This window comes from Lissotriton helveticus, chromosome 5_1 (assembly GCF_964261635.1).
Source record: "Lissotriton helveticus chromosome 5_1, aLisHel1.1, whole genome shotgun sequence".
Taxonomy (NCBI): Eukaryota; Metazoa; Chordata; class Amphibia; order Caudata; family Salamandridae; genus Lissotriton; species Lissotriton helveticus.
In genome coordinates this window covers 100,205,803-100,227,328 of record NC_136065.1, presented here as the reverse complement: position 1 = coordinate 100,227,328, position 21,526 = coordinate 100,205,803, and positions in this window count along the sequence as shown.

Genomic DNA, 21,526 nt, shown 5'->3' with positions numbered 1-21,526 from the left:
TTCCATCTTTGACTTATCAAGTTTTGATGGGCTCATAGCTCCGTGCACACACTTTTCTTGGGTTTGTGTGCCCGTGTAGTAGTTTGGTTTCCCTTTTGTTTTAGACCTTATGGCTTTTGTACAGGGATTGTTCGTAACGGCGTCCTCTGTGGTATCATCGTTATTGAAATGCGTCAATAGGTATTTTGTCCATACCTCCTCTGACATGTATGAGTTTTGACCTAGGTGATCAGGATTTTGTAATTTTTGACCATTTGCCAAAACTTAGAGCTGTTTTTCTGTTTCCCTTCATAAAGAAGTTTTACCCACAGGTCTTCATTTCTTAGCTTCTGTTTTTCCCATTTCAACCGTTTTAGCAGTTTTTGTGCCTCCCGTAGAACAGCTTGTAGGCTCTGGTTTGTTTGATCCTTTCGCATTTGTCTCAATGTTTGATTTATTAATCGTTTTTGTGTTTTCATTTCTGGGGTTAGTTGTTTTTCATTTGAAATTCCCTTCCCTTGACGTAAGTTATTTTTACCATTTTCTCTCTAATGGCTTGAATGAAGTTTTGCCAAACATCCGACACCTTGGTTGAGGAACTGGCAGTTTCAATGAAAAGGGTTTTCGCTTAAGAGCTTATGGAGTAAATATTGCCGGCGTTACACCGTAACCGCTTTAAGTTTGAACTGACTTCTGTGTCGGGGCCTATGAATGGCTCTGTTTCCAATTGGGGCTTAGATCTTATTTCGGCCTCTAGAGGCAGATGGTCACTGAAGTCGCTCGTCCCTATTCTGAAAGTTGTTACCCAGAAAAACATGTTTAGAGATATGAACATGTAATCAAGATGAGGATTGTTTATTGGAATGGAAGGTGGATCATCATCGACGTAGCGACCATTTAGGGCCCTTAAGTTAAGTTGCTCCAGATGTCGAAGTAAGTTTTTTGAGTGCTTCGTTGATTTCTTATTTATTGTTGGGCCTTGTGTTGGTACGCCCCATGCTGCATTCAAATCTTGGATAAGGTCGATGTCTTGATCTTTGTTAATGAGGAGCATATTAAAGTTGCCGGCCAGGATGAATGAGTTGGACTCCCTTGCTTACATTATTTTTTCCAGCACGTTTGCCAGGTCTTCCGCCGTTTTTTTTCTGCTTAGGGAGGATGTATGTGTTAATTATAATTATTCCCTGGATCTGCTCCTTTAACCGGAGTGAGATCCTTACCATCTGTATGGCGTTTGGGGGAGGTATATGAAAATCCATTGTCTCAATTTCGCCTATTGTTGGTATTGAGGCGAAGAACATTAGACCTCCTGATCTTCGTCCAAAGGTGGCATTTTTATTTGCCGGAATGCAGCAAGACGTGAATCCTTGGAGCTCAAATGCTTTTTCTTCCCAGGTTTCTTGGAGCAATAGAAGGTCAAATGCACTCAGGTATTGAAGAAATTCGGGGTCATTACTTTTACTGGCTAAACCGTTGATGTTCCAGGAGCAGATTCTGATTTCCCTGCGCTTAACTGAATGGGTGGTAAATTCTTTCCTTTTTTGTCAGTTATCGACGGGCGTTGTGACGATTGTATGTTGTATTGACTTCCAATCATGGATGGTTTTTGGCGAAAGATAACTACCTTGATTTTGATTTTGTCCAGATCGAGGACTTTTTATTTCTCGCGGGTACATCTTGTGCGAACTGCTCCTTACTCGCTTTAGTATAGAATTAGTAATTTTTTGTACCGAGGGTCTTATAGGTGGTAGAAGAGGTGTCAGATAGCGTGGTCGCTTTTCAAGTCTCAGTTCTATCCCCCATTGCTGGAACGTTGCTTCTTCTTCCATGATTTTGTGTGCTGTCTCTGATGAGTGCCATGTTGCTTTAGTTATATCTGGACGATGAGGCTCGGTGTCTGGCTGAAACACTATTTGCATGAGGTCAGTGTAGCTGATGGTTGCTAGGGTAGTTACTGAGTGTAGAAGTCTTAGTATATTACCCCTATTCAGTATGTCATCCCTACCTCGAGAAATGTATTCAGGAATGACTAAAATTGATGTTGGGCTATTCAAATGCTGGAGTGTTGTTGAGATAGTTGGAGGTCTCTCGTAGCCCTGTTGAATTAGTTGAGGGGATTGACTTGGGCATACTGTGTCCAAGTAATTTGGTTGCTCACTTTGATCGTTGTCTGTCCTTAGTTCCCGGATTTTACTACTCAACTTACATACCGGTTGCTGAGGTGACTCCGCGTTCATAGCCATGGCGTAGTCTTCTCTTCCTGTTATTGGAACACTTTGAGAAGGTGTTGATTCAGCGTTATAAGTGTTATGTACTGTTTGGGTTGGTTTAAATTGTAAAAGTTTCTGTTTGAGTTTTTTTGGTGCAAGTTTCTTAGTAACGCTGGCTGTCAGTTTTCCGCAACGTGGTGGGGACTCTGATGGAGTATTTTCAGAGACCTTGCGCGTGGGAGACGACTGGTCGTTATCATTTGGTGTACTGCCGTAGGTGGCTGGTAAAGGAGAAGAATTCGATTGTGTTGCTATATTTTGTCTTGCATCCGTTAGTAGCTGATTTCTTCCTTTCCTTTTTTCTTTCTGCGGGTCTTACTAGAGGCCTGATTATTTGTGAAAGATGGTTCAACTATAGTCGCAGTAGTGATCATTAACTCTGTTTCCATTCATCTGGGCGATTGTATTTGAACTGAGGGTAGAATGGTTACTGAGCTCTGCTCAGCCGGCTGCTCCGTCGTTAGGCCTGTTGGTGCCACAGAGCTCTGGAGGTAGATCCGAGGTTTGCGCGATCATGGTTTTTAGAACTGTTGATTTTAAGTCGCTTATTAAGTCCCCTAACATAGATGGTAAGAATGATAATTTATCTAAAATTGGATCACAGGATAGTGGTTGTGGTGGAATTATTTTAGCAGCAGAAACGGCGTCTTGACCCCTCCTTATGAGACCGTTTAATTCCGAGATTTTCCAGTCAATTCCTGAGATAGAATCAGCCATTGTCTGCAGAACAGAAAGCTGCAAGTCCATTTTTTTGTGACTGGAATTCCAGGGCTGTGGCCGAGTGTTGCAGGGTGTTTAAGATTGTTAACCATATAGATTCGGGGACTGGCTTTCCTGGGTTGCCCTGCGATGCGTCAATGAGTGGTTTCCCTTCGGATGGTTTGAGGGTATAGGTAGCAACTAGTTCTTCCCACTCCAGTGCTGCTATGGAAGACATGTCATTATTTATGGAGTTGTTAATGGACTGGGAATCGTTGTACGGTAATAAGGTGCGGCGTTGAGATGGCGTTTGCGTTGCTAACTTGTTAATTGGTGCTATTTGTTCGGAAGTGCTACTCAGGTTTAATTGGGGTGTCTTGATTTGAGTCAAGGATGTGTTTGACAATTGGGATGGTTGAATTCCACTTCCTTGCTCTTCAGTTACTGTGAATGGTTCTGGTCGTGCGTCTCCTGTTTCCTTCGTTGAATTGGGTGAGCTACTAAGTAATTGAGGAGGAGATAGGTCTTCTCTTCCCTCCTCTTTATGAATCAGTACCTTAACTTCCACTAGCGCATCTTGATTTCCAAAGTGTGGTGAGTTGAACTTCCTAGGATGAGTCTCACCCTGATTCACTAAATGTGTATCAGTTGCTGTCTCTAGGGGCTCAGTTTTCTTTGGTAAATTCCAGTCTTTGATGGTAGTTTGTCTAGTAGACGCCATTTCCAGAGTATTGTAAGTGGTAGGTTCTTGGTCTGCTAGGTAAGTGTCTGCTGCCGCTCTTCTTAATTCAGGCGATGCAGGTATTGATGTGACAGCGCCAGCCTCGATACTGGATGAGTAGAGGACTTCGGCTAGTCAGGGTGGGTCCACTTGGTTACTGTTAGTCCGGCTACAGTCAGATTCGCTTTGTAGAAGCGGTGAATGAAGACCTCTGATGTTTCCTATCTTGGAGTAAATAGCTGTCCCAGGGTCTTTTAGGAAGGAGAACTTAGTATAGATCTTTGGTTGGTGGGAACATATCCTTTTCTTTGCTGGCATTCCGTCAATCGTTACTAGGTTATCAGAAACCGTTGGTGGTGACTTTGATACTGGAAGTAATAAGGTTTGTGTGGATCTCTGTGGTTGCTGAAGGGCTGTAATTAGACAAGGTGATGCGGCAGAGGTCTTGACTTGAACGTTTTTGTTTGTTAATTGAGTTGAGGTTGGATTTTTATTTGTTACTAGTGTCTGCATTTCCGCTACTGCCGAAGTTGTGTCTTCTTTATTTTTGCTGCAGGCGGTTTGGCTGTCTTCCTGCAAGTTGTTTGGATGTAATGGAGATACTGGCTCCAGTTTCCCCAGTTTCCTTTTCCGTGATTTAGATTTGGAGTTAGATTTTGGTTTTGGTAATTGCCTAACTCTGCCTGATCTCATCGCTCTGCTTTTTCCTACTCTCTCCCTTTCTTCTTCCCCCTTTTTTTGTGTGTCCTTATTATGTTCTTATTGTGTGGGATCGCTGGTAGTTTTGGGAGCTAGACAAGCAAGGGCTTCTCCCTTTTTCGAAGTCCTCCTGGTGGGGTCTGTTGATGGGTTCCTGCTTAAGCTTCGGTGTTTTTCCGTTTTTTTTTTTTTTAATTCAATTGATGCTCTAGTTTTGATTGTAGTTGACTAGTGGCGGATTACTATCTGCTGGGTACTGGTGGCCGCTGGTTGCTGGCTGGTGGCCGATGTTAGATTTTGGGGGGGGGGGCACAGAGAGGATGCAGTGGTGGCAAGCGGTGCTCGCGGGGAGGACCACGGATCAGCTGGACCTAGTCGAGCTGCCTTCCTGTCACTCCCCGGGCTCTTACTTTGCAGCCGCCTCTATCGGCAGCCGCGCTCGCTCGCACCTGCCCTGTGGCACAACCTCCCCCCTCCTGCCCTCCTGTCCTTGCGTCTGGCACTGTCTTGCAACACCCTCCCCTCACCTCTAAATGAGCATGAGCTGAGACCAAGCGTGCAGACTCTTCCTCCTCCCCTGGCACAGAGAAATTACAAGGCCCGCAAACCGGCAGAGTCAGGGGATACAAGGGGAATGGCAGGCGATCAGGTGCTCACCAGGTGCTCACCAAGCCGGGAAATCATCAACCGGCAGTCTCCTTCTCCTGGCGAGCAAACGTAGATATTGCGATATCAGTCCGCCGCGAGTCCAGATTCGGGAGGGCGGGTGGGTGCTCAGGCGGTTGTTCGAGCGGGTATTCAGGCCTACCGGCTGTCAGCTGTTTTCCCGCAGCTCGGCTCTGCGTACCGCTCCGCTCCCCCTCGCTCCTCAGATCAGCGCTCTGCACTCAGCACTGCGTCCAACATGATCAGGAGGGTAAACTGGGGTGCCTCAGTTGAACACCAAGAATACTGTTGTGAACACCAGAATCATCACTGAGGATGGGGATGCTGAGAAAGACACTGTGATGATGCAATCAGACTGAGTCTAGGGTACCAGATAGCCAGGGCTTCCTTTGTCTTCATGTCTTACTTGAATCCTTGCTGTGCTCAGGCCGCTCATCACTGCTAGGAATACAAATCTGTGGTAATCAGTGTTCTCCTTAGGAAAGCAAAGTGCTGTGTGAGACACGTAGTTCTCTTTACACGGTTTTGCTATTGTCAAAAAATCCTACCATGCAAAGTCCTGGTGTGTAATAAGGCAGATAGGACGTTGGCTCAAGGTGGCCCAAATGACACTTGTGGGCCTATCAGCTGTGAACTTTGCATGCTGAGATTGATAACATTTTCAACTTTCTAATTTTAACAAAGTCTCACAATGAACCTTATTGTTGCCTAAACAGTCAGAGGCATCCGATGGTGTAGCCCATGACATTGAGATGCTTGGCAGCTTTTAAAAGGTGACAGTCTGTGCTCAAAGATTAATCTGGTTGTGGTGATTCTGTTGCTTCCATTAACATCGCTGTCGTCATCCACGGGCACACAGCCCTGCCGCTTGTGGATGAAGATAGTGATGACATTTGTACATTGTACGGTAATTCTTGTATGTCATGTACAGAGGATTAAGATATGGTTGTAAGAATCCTCATACATAATAAATAAGGCTAGTTTCGGAGAAATTAAGCAACATCTGTCACGCATGTAACTGCAAAAGGTCACCACTGGAAAAGCGATTATGGAAAAGGCAGGACAATCTACGCAAGAAGCCACTTTTGTACATGGGTCTAAGTTAGGGAATATAAAAATAGCAGTGCTAGGATCACATTTAATCACTTTGAATGCGATGCTGTCTCAACCTTCTTTTACAAAGAATGCAATGACTTCTCACGTGTAATGAGGTCATGAGGAGGACCAGTGGCTGCCAGTGCTAGCTCGCACGACGCAAACAGACATTGCTCCTCCACACCGCGGATCCAACTATCCGAAGGACCGCTACCCTCTACCTGGGATTAACCTGCTCCTGTTTGCTTATTATGCAACCCCTTGAACCATCCCTGTAAAACCGCGCCAAGTGCTGAAGTTGGTTACCATACCGACGATCTAAGCCCCATACGAGCCTTGATTCACACTGGACTCGAACTACCCGCACCATTGATTAAAAGCGTTCCTATCACGGAAATTACCATACCAACGCTCTGAGCCACCAACAAGCCTAAACCCGTACCTTGAGGCGCATCATTGTTCTAACCAGGCATAGTAATTTTGTATCGTCCTGATGATGATCCCAATGTAATTTAGAGCGCGGGATCGAAACGTCGACCTTTTAAGTAGCCATACAGTGAAACCATTTTGTATTAAGCTCTGTATGTACTACTCTGGTATACACTTGTAACACTGATTTAAAAAGTGTCCAGCTTGCTCACTTCTCCTTTGCCTGAGAAATCTTTTCTTCTTTCTTACAAAGCTATCCTCTATCTTTTCACTGTGTTCTCTGTTCTGAGTAAAGCACAGGATTGTGCCCTTCATTTCTGAAATATTGTACTGAGATGTTACAAATTTAATGATTATTATATCAAAATAAACTCCCTGTCCGGCTGGACTTGGAAAAATATATAGCAGCCTATTATGGTCTGTTTATCATTTCCTCATATCTCTGAAATTGCTTTGGACCATTGTTTCTTCTTAATTGACTTATACCCTTTGGTCCACAGCCACCTTTAGGGTCCCCCTTGTTTTTTCTAGAAAAATGAGGAGGACGTGCAGCATCAGTCAATCACTTTGTGCTCTTGTAATATAGAGATAGCTGTGTTTGGTGCCCCTCCCTTCCATGACTGCCTTCTCTAAAGATTCCCTCACTATCACCTTCCAACAGAGGCACTCCTCTCTACACAGCCCCGGTCTCACACACAATACTTTTGTTTTATAGCGCTGCTCATGCCAACGCTAGGGTGTCCGAGCACTTTACATCACACACATGTTATACAGAGCCTGGTAAATTTGGGGGTCTCTAGTTGGCATAGGTAGGTACCTTTGTACAAATAGGGACCCTTGTGTCTAGTCAGGGTAAGAGGGTACACTCCTAAAATAACCCCTGCTCACCCCCTTGTTAGCTTGGCACGAGCAGGCAGGCTCATCTCAGAGTCAGTGCGTAAAACATTTGTGAACACATACAGTAACCCAGTGACAACACTACAGATGGACACCACACAAGCTGTAGTATGAAAATAAGTATTTTTATATAGACTTAACACAAGACCACAAACAACAAAAATCCACAATACTGTTCTTTTAAAATGGTAGAAATAGCTTAGTTCTCTTAAGATGGTAAATGCACCACTGAGTTCAATGTACCTTTGGATGCGTAACGCCATACAACGAAAGTGTTGCAGGGAAGGTGATGCGTCGGTTCCTTACACGCAAGAAAGGGGATGCGTCCGGTCCCTACTGCTGCGTAGGGGATACGTCGCTTCTTCTCTGCAAGGGGAGGTGATGCGTCTGTTTCATATTGCATTTCCGTGGCGATGCAACCAGCAGCGCCGTGATACTGTGAAGATCCGGTGCAAAGAAATAACAAGCATTTGCAATGCAATAGGTCTTGCATTATTAAAGTTTGAGCTATTGGCGTTGCTAATAATAATGGAACACCAATAGCTCAAACATTCACTAATGCGAGACCTATTGCATTGCAAATGCTTGTTTTATAAGCGGAGACTCTGAAGTTGTAAAGATACTACAAGTAAAATACTGTGCGTTTAATCCCTGTGTTACACACCGGGATTAAAAAATTGGATCCAGAGTGTTTTTCTGTTAAAGGCACGAACATCACAGTTTTAGCATAGGCTAGTTATAGAAGTGCGTGTATAAACAACAGGAATCCACCTGTAAAGGTCATGTGTTCCCTACTGTGGTGGGGAGCACATAGTGTTTTTAAAATACCCCTCACATACCAAAAGGGCCCTTGGTGTCATGCTTCATCATTGGGGTCTTCGCACCCCTCTACGGGATGCGGCGTGCTACTACTTACGACTACGCGGGAGCACTAATCCAATGACTATGCGTGGTGCGTGTGAGGGTTATGTGTGAGTGAGTGGTAGAGTTATAAGTTGTCCCATGTTTTGGTGGAAAGGTTGCTAGTGTCAGACTTAATACTAATAGACATAATAGTGTTATGTTTTGTATTTCAAAAATAACATTCACTGTATGGCAAAGCAGAGTCCCATAAAATGGAGTTAATTTAATTATTTACGATTGCATTTTATATAAAATGTTGCCTGCAAATAAAATGATGGCTGAATAAGATGCTGACTGAATGAGATGCTAGCTTCAATCAGCGAATAAGAAGCTGGCCGAATAAGAAGCTAACTTCAGCCTGCGAATAAGAAGCTGGCCGAATAAGAAGCTAACTTCAGCCTCGTTAAGTCATTTGCAATCTCAATAGCTCAAACTCGCATAGATGCTAGACCTATTGCATTGCAAATGCTAACGGCTGTCCTGCAGTTCCCCCGGGGAACAAGCAGGCATCCACTTCTGTCAGGACAGCTGATCGGAGCAAAAAGACAGAAGTGGATGCCTGCTTGTGCGGGGAGGGGGGGGGGGGGGGGGGAGTCTGACATTAAAAAAAGCCAGGTTAGACTAGCCTTCCGCGAAAAACACAGACTCTGCCACAAAGTCACATGTACACAGCAGTCAGATTCAGGAGCATCCGCAGACATTTTTCCAGGGGGGGGGGGCTAACCTGGCAAACGAAGGGGCGTGGCTGGTAATCAATAGGGGTGGGGCTAAAATGGCACACAATCAGGATCAGGCTGGGGCCAAGCTGAGAAAAAAATAGTGGTGTATTCTGCATTTGAAACTGGACAATTAGAGCACACTTATGAACCCTAATATTACCCCCCCTGGCCGCTGAAAACTCATACATTCCCAGATTCCTAAAATTAGCCCCCTGACACCCCAAAACCCATATCCACCCTGAACCCTAACATTTCCCCTGGCATCCCAAAACCCATACCCACCCTGAACCCTAAAATTACCCCTGACCCCAAAAACTCATACCCGCCCTGAACCCTAAAATTACCCCTGGCTCCCCAAAACTCATACCCACCTTGAACCCTAAAATTATTAGCCACCCAAAAACCCATACCCACCCTGAACCCTAAAATTACCCCACTGGCATCCCAAAAGCTGAACGCTACGGGGCAGATTTACAAGCCCCTTGCGCCACTTTTGCATCACTTTTAACATGGGAAAAGTGACGCAAAGTGGCCCCAGGGGCTTGTAAATCTGCCCCTACAAGCTTACACTACATTTGCACATTCCTTGGGGGATTGTCCTCCTTGACGTTTCCATGCATGTAAGTCTAAAACACCGTAACCTAGATATGCAGCCTGTAGGTAATGCTGGTGATGCTGTAGAATGCATTAAAGTTACTGGAACTTACTTCAAAACTGCTGCCTGCTCTTCTGATACTATTCAGTGGAGTCGGGCTGATCAGCAGCACTGTCGTCCTGGCATCCAGCCCCTCCCGAAGGTCTCACTTTCTAGATAGGTGTGGGTCAAATGTCTCCTGGATTCTCCTTGCCTGGGCCACCTCTGCTTCTTCGTCACTGCCCTTGGATGCAAAAAGAGACGGATCCATGGCCCTTTTCACCATTTATCTGGTGAGCAGCGCCGTGGATGTCTATTCCATACAAGTGCACAGACAGCAAGGTGAAAGGGATGGCAGTGCAGGAGACACTTTTCCTTTGTAAAGTAATTCCTGCTGGCATCATTGCCCAGGGTGTGCTGTCTGTGCACTAGTATGGAATACACATCTATACAAGTGTACAAACAGCAAACCTTGGGCTATGATGCCAGCAGAAATGCCTATACAAAAGAAAAGCGTCACCTGCACTGGCCATCCCTTTCCCCCTGCTGTGCACATCTTCCCACTCCCACCCCATGATAAGGCAGCTAGAAGTGGTGATTTGTCATTCTGAGGGGTGTGAATGTTATAAGAATGTGTGTGCCTGTCTGAGACAGCTTTCCGGGACACAGCACACACACACAGCCGCACCAGAGTACTTCACACAGGTCTTTAAAAGACCATTTACTTGGTAATGAGGCTTTGTTGGGTTTTCACCCCTACTTAGAGCCCCTGCATCTCCACTCTGCACAAGGCTTTGGCTGGATGAATTAGCCCACCCTCCCGAAATTTGAGGGAGACAAGTTGACGTGAGGTTTAAAAGAGGGGTGAACGAGTTTTTGAAGATGCAGAGTGATGACCGTGATGGGGCAGACATTTAATGCAGTTTCCTATTCAAATAGGTTTATTGTACAAATCTAATTTGACAGACTCGCAGACAGCAAATGCTGCTGCCTCTCCATGGCGTCTGAAAGTTTTTTTTCTGGAATTTGGGTCGACGAGCTGATCGGGTTCTTTTCTTCCTTCATGTGATGGTGATGAGTAGGTTGCAGGGCACCTGCACTTGTCGCCTCTGTCATTGGTAGCCCCCTACTTCCATCTGAACGCCGAGGATCACCCTTTTACTCATCCATCATCCATCCATCCACCCTTTCACCCTATCTATCCATCCACTCTTCGACCCATAAATCCATTAACTCATCCATCCAGCCATTTCATGGAGTTCAACTCCTAATTGCATGGTATTAAGGTCACTTACATTTCAACAGAGCTCCAGTAATGTGAAATTTGCGAGCAGGGCATATACAGAGTAAGTATCAGGAGTTACTATTATCCCATATAATGTTACTCAAGTTACGTTCGAAGGCTGAGGTGGCCTTTCAGGGATTCAAAATTGTGACTTGCAATTCACAGCAGATATCTGGGGCCTGTGCACTTCGTTTTTTGGCCCGCAGGGATAGTAAAGTTTTATTCAAACAGTATTGTTAGATTTTGAGTTAGTAAAGCCTTTACCTGCTGAAGTCCAAAGTGTGGATTGAGCCTGTCTGTTTCCTAGGAGATTCTGAACAGGAGAAGCAGCTTCCAACTCACTGGCCAGTAAACCTTGTCTGAGGTCGCTGGGACCTTATATGGTCTGCTAGTGGTTGGCACATGTGTACACTGATTGGTGGTTGTATCTGATGTTTCTATTGGGTTAGGGTTAATGTCCTCATTGGCTGGGTATTTGAGGGATCTGATTGGTTTCTGGGTCTGTGATACAACCATTGTAGGGTTGGTACTAGGGCTAGGGTTTCTATTGGAAGTAGGGACTAGGGTTTCCTATGTTATTGGTTGTTGGGAGTAGGGTGGGATTAGGGCTAGGGCTAGAGCTTTAATTTGAAGTAGCTATTTAAGGCTTCTGGTGTGATTAGTTGTTGGACTAGTTGTGAGACTCAGAGTAGGGTTAGGCTTTCTATTGGAAGTAGGGACTAGGGCTACCTAGGAGGAGGAGGAGGGTGTTTGTTGGACAACTGATGGAAGGATCATTATATGTTTGTTAGTGATAAAAGGTGATCAGTTAGGTGTAATTACAGCAGGGAGAGTGTGACTGAATGGGATGTAGTTATGTATGGTTTTGATTGGCGCTGTGTGAGTGATGAGTGTATTGGTTAGTGGTATAGGATAGAGTTGTGTACTGTTTATGGGTTATGGTGGATATGTGTGGTAGTTGGGCTAGTAGGGTGTGTAGGTGTGGTTTGGTTGGGTTTGTGGTGCATGCTGGTCCATTAATCTGTGCATAGTGTTGTGCATGGTGTACATTTGGTGTGAGTGTGTTGCTCTGTTTGTGGATGTGGATGGTGTGGGCTGGGTTATCAAGGCTATTCTTACAACTGGTTTACCACACAGGAGCAGAATGACGTTAAGTCCCAATGCCCCTCTCAGAACCCCCTGCTAGGTATGTTTTTTTATATTCCTTCGCAAGGTAAGTACTAAGGGGGGAAAGGGGTTGGGATTGAGAGGAGACTGCTCCAAAACTCCGCCTGTACTGCTTCGTCTGTTCTTCTTCTTGTTCAGGCTAAAAACATTTACTGGTCAACTATAACTGTTCACAATAAACTTACTTTATTGTGGGTGTATGAATAACTTATCTTAACAGGAAATAGTTTTTGGCTTGCCTCTCTTCTTACTTCTCTTTAATTATTAGTGTTTAATCTAGAGACGTCTTCACTCTATACACTTGTTCATTTCCTTACAGGTTGTTCAGTGCTACTCTGTTCTGTTTGGTCATAAGAGAAAACAAGGCAAGTGTGTGTTAACTTTCTTTTCTATTAGTTACTACTAATTTGGATTTTTTTCCCTACTATATACTCACAAAAACAAGTAGAAGTGAAGACTTTAATTAAGGGTCTGTGATTCTGTGCCAAGTCTTCCGTTTCTCTCCTTTGATATCACCAGCCTTTATATTGATGTTTAGTTAGAATGAAGGGCTATAAATATCTTGATTAAATGTTGCCTTTTAGAAGGGAACAGGGTCTGCAAATGTGCTTATAAATTCTTGACAGATTTTCAGTGGCACTCAAGAGCATTGCCTGCTCCTAAACAGTTAAACACTGTGCGCAATGAAAGATGCAAGTGTAAACTCTTCTCATTAAGATTTAGACAAACAGTAAGCCATTGCAGTGTCAGAATGTTGGCAGCCATGTTGGAGTTTCTACGATGCCAACTAGCGCTCCAGCTTAAAGGATTAATTACTCTTTATGTTTTGAATGAGAGGGTAGTAGCCACCGAGGAGGTATGAGGAGGAAACCTCCCGTGACTCCTGACATGAGTATTGCTAAATGAGAAACCTTTCTAAACTCTTCCCTCTGACTCTTCCCCTCCAAAACTCCTTTCTACTTCTCCAAAAGCCTCTTCCTACTGCTAAGACCTAACAAGCATTTACAATGCAATGGTCTCGGCATTGTTAAAGTTAGAGCTATTGGCATTGCTCATGACATTTTTATTTATGTTTTTGTTTTTAAAACATAAATAAATGGCATTGTTATTTACAATGCCAATCGCTTAATCGCTCGCAAATGAGACCTATTGCATTTGCACCACACAGAGCCACCCACACAAAGCCACCCACACACACACACACATACAGAGCCACCCACACAGTCTCACACAGAGCAACCCACACAGAGCCACACACACAGAGCCACACACACAAAGAGCCACCCACACAAAGAGCCACCCACACACAAACACAGAGAAGCGCAGCCTACGCAGGCCGAGACCTAAAAACATATATGTGGCATACATTGGAAACGTGAATTATGCATAGCAGATGTGTAATTTTTTTAACGATTATGATGTAGATCCTGGTTTGATGCAAAACGCACTGAGTTCTTTCTCTGTGTGCAACACAAGCACTTTTAAGCTAAAACTACAATTAGTTTAAATTTAATGTATTTCCTATTCTTCCAATATATGACCTTCACAAGACATAAATTGAATGTTTGTTTATTCATAATGTAGGATTTCACATTTATTCTGCAGAACTGAACCTATATGAAATGTTGTAAGGTGGGAGGGCATGGACTGACCGTATGTTAAGCACATCTACCATATGTAAAAGAGGATATTGAAAGTAACTCTGCACTTCCATAAATCAATATAGGAATAGTTCCCGCTGTCCGGTTCTTTAATTACATTTGGTAGAACCCCTTTGTGACTTGCAGTACTTATTCAAAATATATATTTCTTTAACCCCTACCGCGTTTTCCTGCTGTGCGCTGAAAATTAAAAAATGGCTTGTTTATGACAAAGCCAGCTCGTCATCCGCGTAGCGCAGGTAACGCCCATGACGAGCTGGCTTTGTCATCAGCACTGAAGGGGTTAAAAACCTGCACACTCTACTCAGCCTAGAAGCACCAAGAGGCTAGGGTGTCACGTTGGGTAGTAAAAGGCGGCTATAATCATGTTGCGTTAAAGGTGGCTTTAATTATGTGGCGTTAAGGAATGCAGCAGGTGCACTTTTATTTGAAAGGCTTCATTAGCACAGACTTTGTACATTGAATCGGCCTAACCAGGAACGTAACTTTCAAGAATGCAGGATGTGCAGTCGCACCACAGCACAACAATTATGCGGCACAGTTGTCACGCTGTGTCAAGAAGTCACAAAGAATGTGAGCCCTGTTTGTGGGTGTTTAGATCTCCTGCAGTCAGTGGGCACAAGAACCTATGAGCTCTCACCAATCCCGAGGATGACACGCTGTGTGTAGGTCTGATGGATATTGTTAACTAGAAACTGGCCGGTGTCAAGGGTGGCACTCTGCCAACCATGGTCTTAGCTCAATAGTAATCTCCACACTGTGACAGGCAGGCTACGCCTGTAATTTAAAAGGAAAACCTGAAACCTGCTAGTCCCACAACGCTAAATACGGCTGTATGGAAAGCCAGGAATGGATTTAGATGGCAAACGCCCAAGACTGGATGTCACCACAAGACAAGTTATTGACCATTTGGCAGTTAAGTAAAATGTATGCGGTACACAGGGGCTTATTTACAAGCCTGTTGTGCCGCCGGCGCATCACTTTTAACAGGAAGGGAAAAATGACATAACGGCTGCGCAACGGGCTTGTAAATAAGCCCCACAGTTTTTAAAGGACTGCCCTAATTTCACATTCCCCGCGTCTTTTGTATTGCATCCTGCCATGACCACGTAGGCGCCAATCAACCAACACAAGATCACACAATTGAGTTCCAGTTAACGGTGTAGTGCCGTGCTTCACGCGTTGCTCGTGGCTTGCTATTGCGGCGTGAAGCCTCTCGTGCCCAGGCCTCTTTACCTGATGTGTGTCGTGGGGGAGGCAGAGAAGGTTTGTGAGGAATGAGTGGCGCTAGATGGAAAACAAGTACTTCAGGGCTGGCCGCCGCCAGCCGCTGAGTAATGATTTCCTCTTCCTTCTAATTGGCGCAAAGCCGCGGCCGTAATGGACGAAAAGCCTCTATTCCCCGCTGCATTTCCGCCGTCTTCCTCGATCGATCGCATCGCAGGGGCTGGTACTGCGGAGCTGCTGAGAGCCACTTCGCTGGTAATGGATGGCTGCGTGTTAGAGCGGACGAGGCCGCCGGCCGAGCCCGCCAGCTCCCCAGCAGCCTGTCGGCTGTGCTGAGTGACTGTGCAGCCAGGGAGGCCTGCCGAGGGGCGGCCACCAGCTGCCACCCTCCTCCAACAGATGACAGCCACCTGCAGGAGACTGAGGCAGCGCGGCTTCCGTCTGAGCTCTGTGGATGCAGACCAGGCCCATCCATGGACAGCTGTGGTGCTTCGCCTCAGAGCCCGACGCGTGCTTCCTTTTACGTTTGCACTATCCAAGGGCACGCACGTAACTCGGAATTTCAGGAGATAATGTGTGAACTACACAGAGGGAATTACTGCCCAATCCGACTTGAGCAGTCTGCACTTCATGCATTAACTGGTGAATTTGCACAACGAGGGGGCGGCACGAGGGAACAGACGCACAACGAGGGGGGGTCGGAAATTAAGCACAACGAGGGGGGGGCACGAGGGAACAGACACACAACGAGGTGGGGGCAGGAAAGCAAGCACAACGAGGGGGGGGGCGGAAAACTTACCGGCTCAAGGGAGGGGGGGAAGTCTGTCTGTTGCGCAAGCCTCCCAGTTGGACAACACCATGCACACCACTATCTTTCTCCGAGGCGAGGCAGGAATGCCTCAGAGAAAGCACCGTCCTTTTCGCATTTGGGGCGTGGTTTTCGTTCTCTCTTCCCATTGGCTGGAATGAAGAGGAGAGAAAGAAAAGAGAAAGAACACCAAAAACACCCCCCCAAATCCCGTCTTGCACTGAGTGACGCCCCTCTCCTCCAATGGCTGGCCTCCGTTGAGGAAGCCAGCCAATGGAGAAGAGGGGCGGGTTCAAGCCCCCATACTGTAAACATAAAATCTCGGCTGCGCAGTGTACGCTAGGCCGAGCCCTAAAAAACAAAAAAAACAAAAAAACTTCACTCTTATCACTCCACTATCCTTTTCAATCAAAATTAACAGACTAACATGTTCACTTCTCAAATTCCATATTCAACTATACTAATATACTGCCCAAATAACGGAATAACATTTCTACTACTCAAATTACTTCATATTTATAGTACACTAATTTTCAACACTAATCCTTTATGGGTTCCGGAGTGGCATGCTACTCACCAGAAAAGCACTTCAACACCAATTAGGGGTAACAAGTGCTATATGAATGCAAATCTCTCTTCCCCTTTTATGCCTCCGCTATCCTTCTCACTCCAAGTAACAGACTAATAAATTACTCCATATTTCACCATATTAATTCGCCACTTTCTGAATTACGAGCGTCAACAAGCGATAAATAAATACAAACCTTTGTCCTCCTCTATCCTTCTACTATCATTCCAAATCCAAATACCGGACTAACCTATCCACCACTTAAAACGTACTTGCATGTTTCACTATACTAATTCAACACTAATACTCTATGGGTCCCGGAGTAGCGTGCTACTCGCCTAAAAAGCGATTCGACGCCTCATCAGGGGTAGTAAGCACTATATAAATGCAATTACAATACAATACAAAACAATTCATCAATCCACCCTTTCACTTATCAATTCTTCAATCCATCCATCATTTCACTTATCCGTCCACCCATTCACTCGCCCGTCATCCACCCTTTCACTCATCCATCCATCATTTCACTCATCTATCCAGCCATCCATCCACCCATCCCTTTACTTACTTACTCACTCACCTTTTCACATTAATTATGAGACCTATCAAGATCTCCACCCTCGCTGTAGTTCCTAAAGCAAGGGGTGGGTTGGAGCAGGGTTCACTATGCCCCAGCACTTAGGCAATCTGAAAAAGTGGATGTTATGAGGCATGCATGATGCACAGTGTCTTGACGTGGGGTGACACGGTGTTGTTTCCAGAGCTAAGTGGGATGAAAAACTGGGGGGTCTCTCCAAAAGGGTGTTTGATGTAATAAAATGCGTGGCTTAAAACACATAAGCTAAAAATCTGTGCTTAATATAATGTGCCGCCCAACTGGTATTTTTGTTGCTGCTGTCATTGCATCCAGATATATTATACAGCAAGTAACGTTACACCTACAGCAAGCCAGACCTATTGGCTTTGTCTATGGTTGTTAGTTGCATAAAATAAAAAATCAGCAACCATGGCTGCTATATTACTAGAACTATAATCCTTTCCTTTCAACTTCTTTCACCGCCTTCCTTTGGTTAACTGGATTCTCCAGTAGCAGCAACATGAACTTTATGCACTTCCATGTGACAGAATGCTCTGCCTGGACCGAGGCAGGAGGAGGCCACAACATGCTGTTCCAGCCCAGACTGACCCATTGTCATTCTGTATGTGGCAATCAGCCCCACACAGAATCATAATGGGCGGGGTGGGGCTGCTCTTGTAATCAGGGGAGTGCGAGTCGGTCCCACCAGGGAGCTGAGGCCTTTTGCAGGGGAACAGCTCTGTTCCCTGCAATGCCTAAAAGTAAGGCGTCTGTAAAAGGGATTCTCTTTACGGATGGTTGGATGATGTCCTGCCTCAGGATGAGCACCGGGGGCGAATTACCAGCACCCCGTCTATTTAACACAACGCAGCAACTTGAGTCATTCGTAGGGCACACAACACGTCACTGTCGCACTCAGAAACGTCACACCTTTAATCTGATACATTTGTGGAGGGCAATGGAGGGGTAATGCCAGGATGGTGTATTAAGCAATTCTGTTAGTAAGCGACTCAGGGAAAACCGGATGGCTTTCAGGGCTGTGCCCGATTGCAAAATGGTCAAATGCCATGTTGAAGATAGGTTTACTAAGCAGAAAGTGCATTAACTGCTGACCGACTGGTCTCTGAAGTCTATGGTGCAAGTGGTCTAAAGGACAACTTCCATGATGGCGCGGTAACTGCTCTAGTAGGCTACCCCCCCTCTGCTCCCCCCAACACCGCTCACGGATTCTGAAAAGCTCACATTGCGGCCCTTAGGGATTTAAGACGCAATTGTGAAGCGACGGATGTATCATTAAGATACCAGGGCAGTTTAATTCATGCAGGGAAACCAGGACGGACCTATCTGCAATTCGGCATATACCACCCAGGGACATCAAGCTCCCAGGTACAGCACATTTACATCTCAGAAATCTTGCTTCGCCAGTACACCAGCCAGACGATTGAGCCAAACCTCTTCCAGTTACAAAACACTAATCACGCATTGGCGTACTCTGCACACAATAGGTAAAGCAGCACGGCATTTACAGTGGAAAAGATCAAGGTTCTCAACCGTGCGGTAATGGAATCTGAGAGAGGTTGTGTATATTTCAAGGTGCGTTAGGGATCGCAGGACCACAGGAATACTGGGTCGCCTCTCGTTGTCTGCACGTAAAAACCAAACCCACTCCTATGTACAATCCGAAGCAGGGTTTACTCCCATCCCATTAAACACACCTTTTTGTACTTCGAAGATTAGAAAGGTGTCCGATCTCAAGGCTGCAACTGTAATACACTACAGTCACCGTGGCCAGCGTTGTCTGGCTAAGCTACCCGTGTCTGCCATTGCCGATGGTGTGGATAGCTACTGCTGTAAAACCCGCTCCATGTTATCTCTACAAGGGAAATCAGATTGTATTTGGGTGCAAGGAGGCTTACAGGCTGCAGACGCCTGTTTGCAGAAATCAAGGGGACCGGGCAGGCTGAGAAGGAGTAGTTTCTGTCCTGTAACTCCAGTTCTGTAGTAGGGGTATCTCTGTTATAGTCATAATCTAGTGAATAGTCCCGCCCATGTGCGTGGACCCCGGAGCAATCAAAAATAATCAGTTAGTGTCAAAAAATGCAGAAATGCATAGACACTTAAGAGAGAATTTAAAGACAGATAATGCAGCCTAAAAAGGCTACACTGTCCAGTACTTCAACTAGAAATTCCACCATAAAATCCACAAAACAGCAAAAGCCTGTACAGATTTCCCTTGCTTTACCAGCAAAATCCCTCAGGAATGATAGAGAGAAGAACCTGGACAGACAAGCCCCATAGGCTGCCATTATGTGGCTCAAAACAGGATAGTGTGCCTTTAATAGAATCTTCCAGAACCTTCTCCCAGTATCCCAGAATGCATAGCAGGTCCAACTTAGTTTCAGTTCTTTTTGAAGGCGTAACACGCCAGACCTGTAGCATTCCATTAAAGGAATATGTCTCTCTCCACCGGGCAGGAGGGAGGGCGCTTATGACTATAACAGAGATACCCCTACTACAGAACTGGAGTTACAGGACAGAAACTACTCCTTCTGTAGTAGGGGATCTCTGTGTATAGTCATAATCTAGTGAATAGAATGGCAAGCCCATCCCCACACCAAAGCGGCGGAGGAGAAAAGAGAATTAACGCCACTACTGTGCAAACAGATTTCGCAGCGAAGCCTGCCCAACCTGAGCGTCCGCCCTGGCATCAGTGCCCAGGCAGTAATGCTTAGCAAAGGTATGAACCGACTTCCAAGTGGCCGCCTTGCATATTTCTGCAATCGGAACATTACGGAGCAATGCTGTCGTGGCAGCCTTGCCCCTGGTGGAATGAGCCTTAGGCTTACCTCCTAAGGTCTTATTAGCTTTTTGGTAACACAGCTGTATGCAGGACACAATCCACTGAGAGATAGACTGCTTAGAGGTCGCAAGACCCGTCCTGACAGATCCATAATTGATGAACAATTGGTCTGACCTACGAATATCCCTGGTTTTATCCAGATAAAATTTCAGCACCCTCCTAACATCCAGGGAATGCAAAGACCTTTCCGCTGGAGACGAAGGATTCTGAAAAAACGTAGGTAAAGATATAGTCTGATTGATATGAAAATCAGAAACAACCTTGGGAAGAAACTTAGGGTGAGTACGCATAACAACCTTAGCAGCATGAAATACAGTATAAGGTTCTTGGCAACACAACGCCTGAATTTCACTCACCCTGCGGGCCGATGTAATGGCCACGAGGAACGCCGCCTTCCAGGACAGGTGCTGCAACGAAGCCTTATGAATAGGTTTAAAAGGCTCCTTCATCAATCTGGACAGCACCACATTCAAGTCCCATGAAGGCGAAGGAAGCCTGACAGGAGGGAACACTTTCTTCAAACCTTCCAAAAAATCTTTGATCACAGGGATCTGAAAGAAGGAAGTCTGTGAAGGGCATTTCCTGTAGGCAGTCAAAGCAGCCAGATGAACCTTAATGGAATGGACATTAAGGCCAGACTGCGCCAGATGTAGCAGATATGGAAGAATGACATCTTCCTTGCATGTCGTAGGGTCATAGTTCTTAGACTTGCACCAGATGCAAAACCTCTTCCACTTGTAAGCATAAGAAGTCCGAGTGGAAGGTCGCTTAGCCTCCTTCAGTATGTCCATACAATCCGCTGGGAGATTCAAATGGCCATATTGCACTAATTCAGGAGCCATGCCGCCAAACTCAAAGACGAGAGGTTGGGGTGCACCATCCGCACCCGAACTTCGTGAGAAGGTCCGGCCTGCACGGCAGCTTCATGTGAGGAAGGAGAGACCGGTGAAGCAGGTCCGTGAACCACCATTGTCTGGGCCATTCCGGGGCAATCAGAATCATCTGCGCCCTGGATTGGGAGAGCTTGATGAGAACCGCTGGAATCAGGGGAATGGGTGGAAAAGCGTACAGAAAGCTGTTCGACCAGTTGATCCATAACGCGTTCCCCAGCGTCCCTGGCTGGTAGTACCTGGAGGCGAAGTCTCGGCATTTGCTGTTTTCGGCAGTGGCGAACAGATCGATGTCTGGAGTGCCCCACCTTGCGAAGACTTCTCCTAGCACTTCGTCGTTTAGGACCCACTCGTGGTTTTCCTGAATCAGTCTACTCAGCTCGTCTGCCTGAACATTCTGCACACCTGGCAGATGAGTGGCCGTTATCGAGAGTCCTCGAGCCAGAAGCCAATGCCAGATCGCCTGCGCCTCCTGAGACAGAGTGCGTGATCTCGAGCCCCCCTGCTTGTTGAGGTAATACATCGTGGTCGTATTGTCCGTTTGCACAAGCAGAGAGTCGGTCCGGAAGGACGGTTGAAACGCCTTCAGCGCCAAGTGAACAGCCCTGAGTTCCATGAAATTGATGTGGTACGTGGACTCCGAAGGGGACCACGTCCCTTGAATCTACAGGTCTCCGGAGTGCGCTCCCCATCCCAGGAGAGAAGCATCCGTCACGATCGTCTGTGTGGGAATGTCCTTGTGGAAGGGAACCCCTCTGAGGAGATTCTCCGC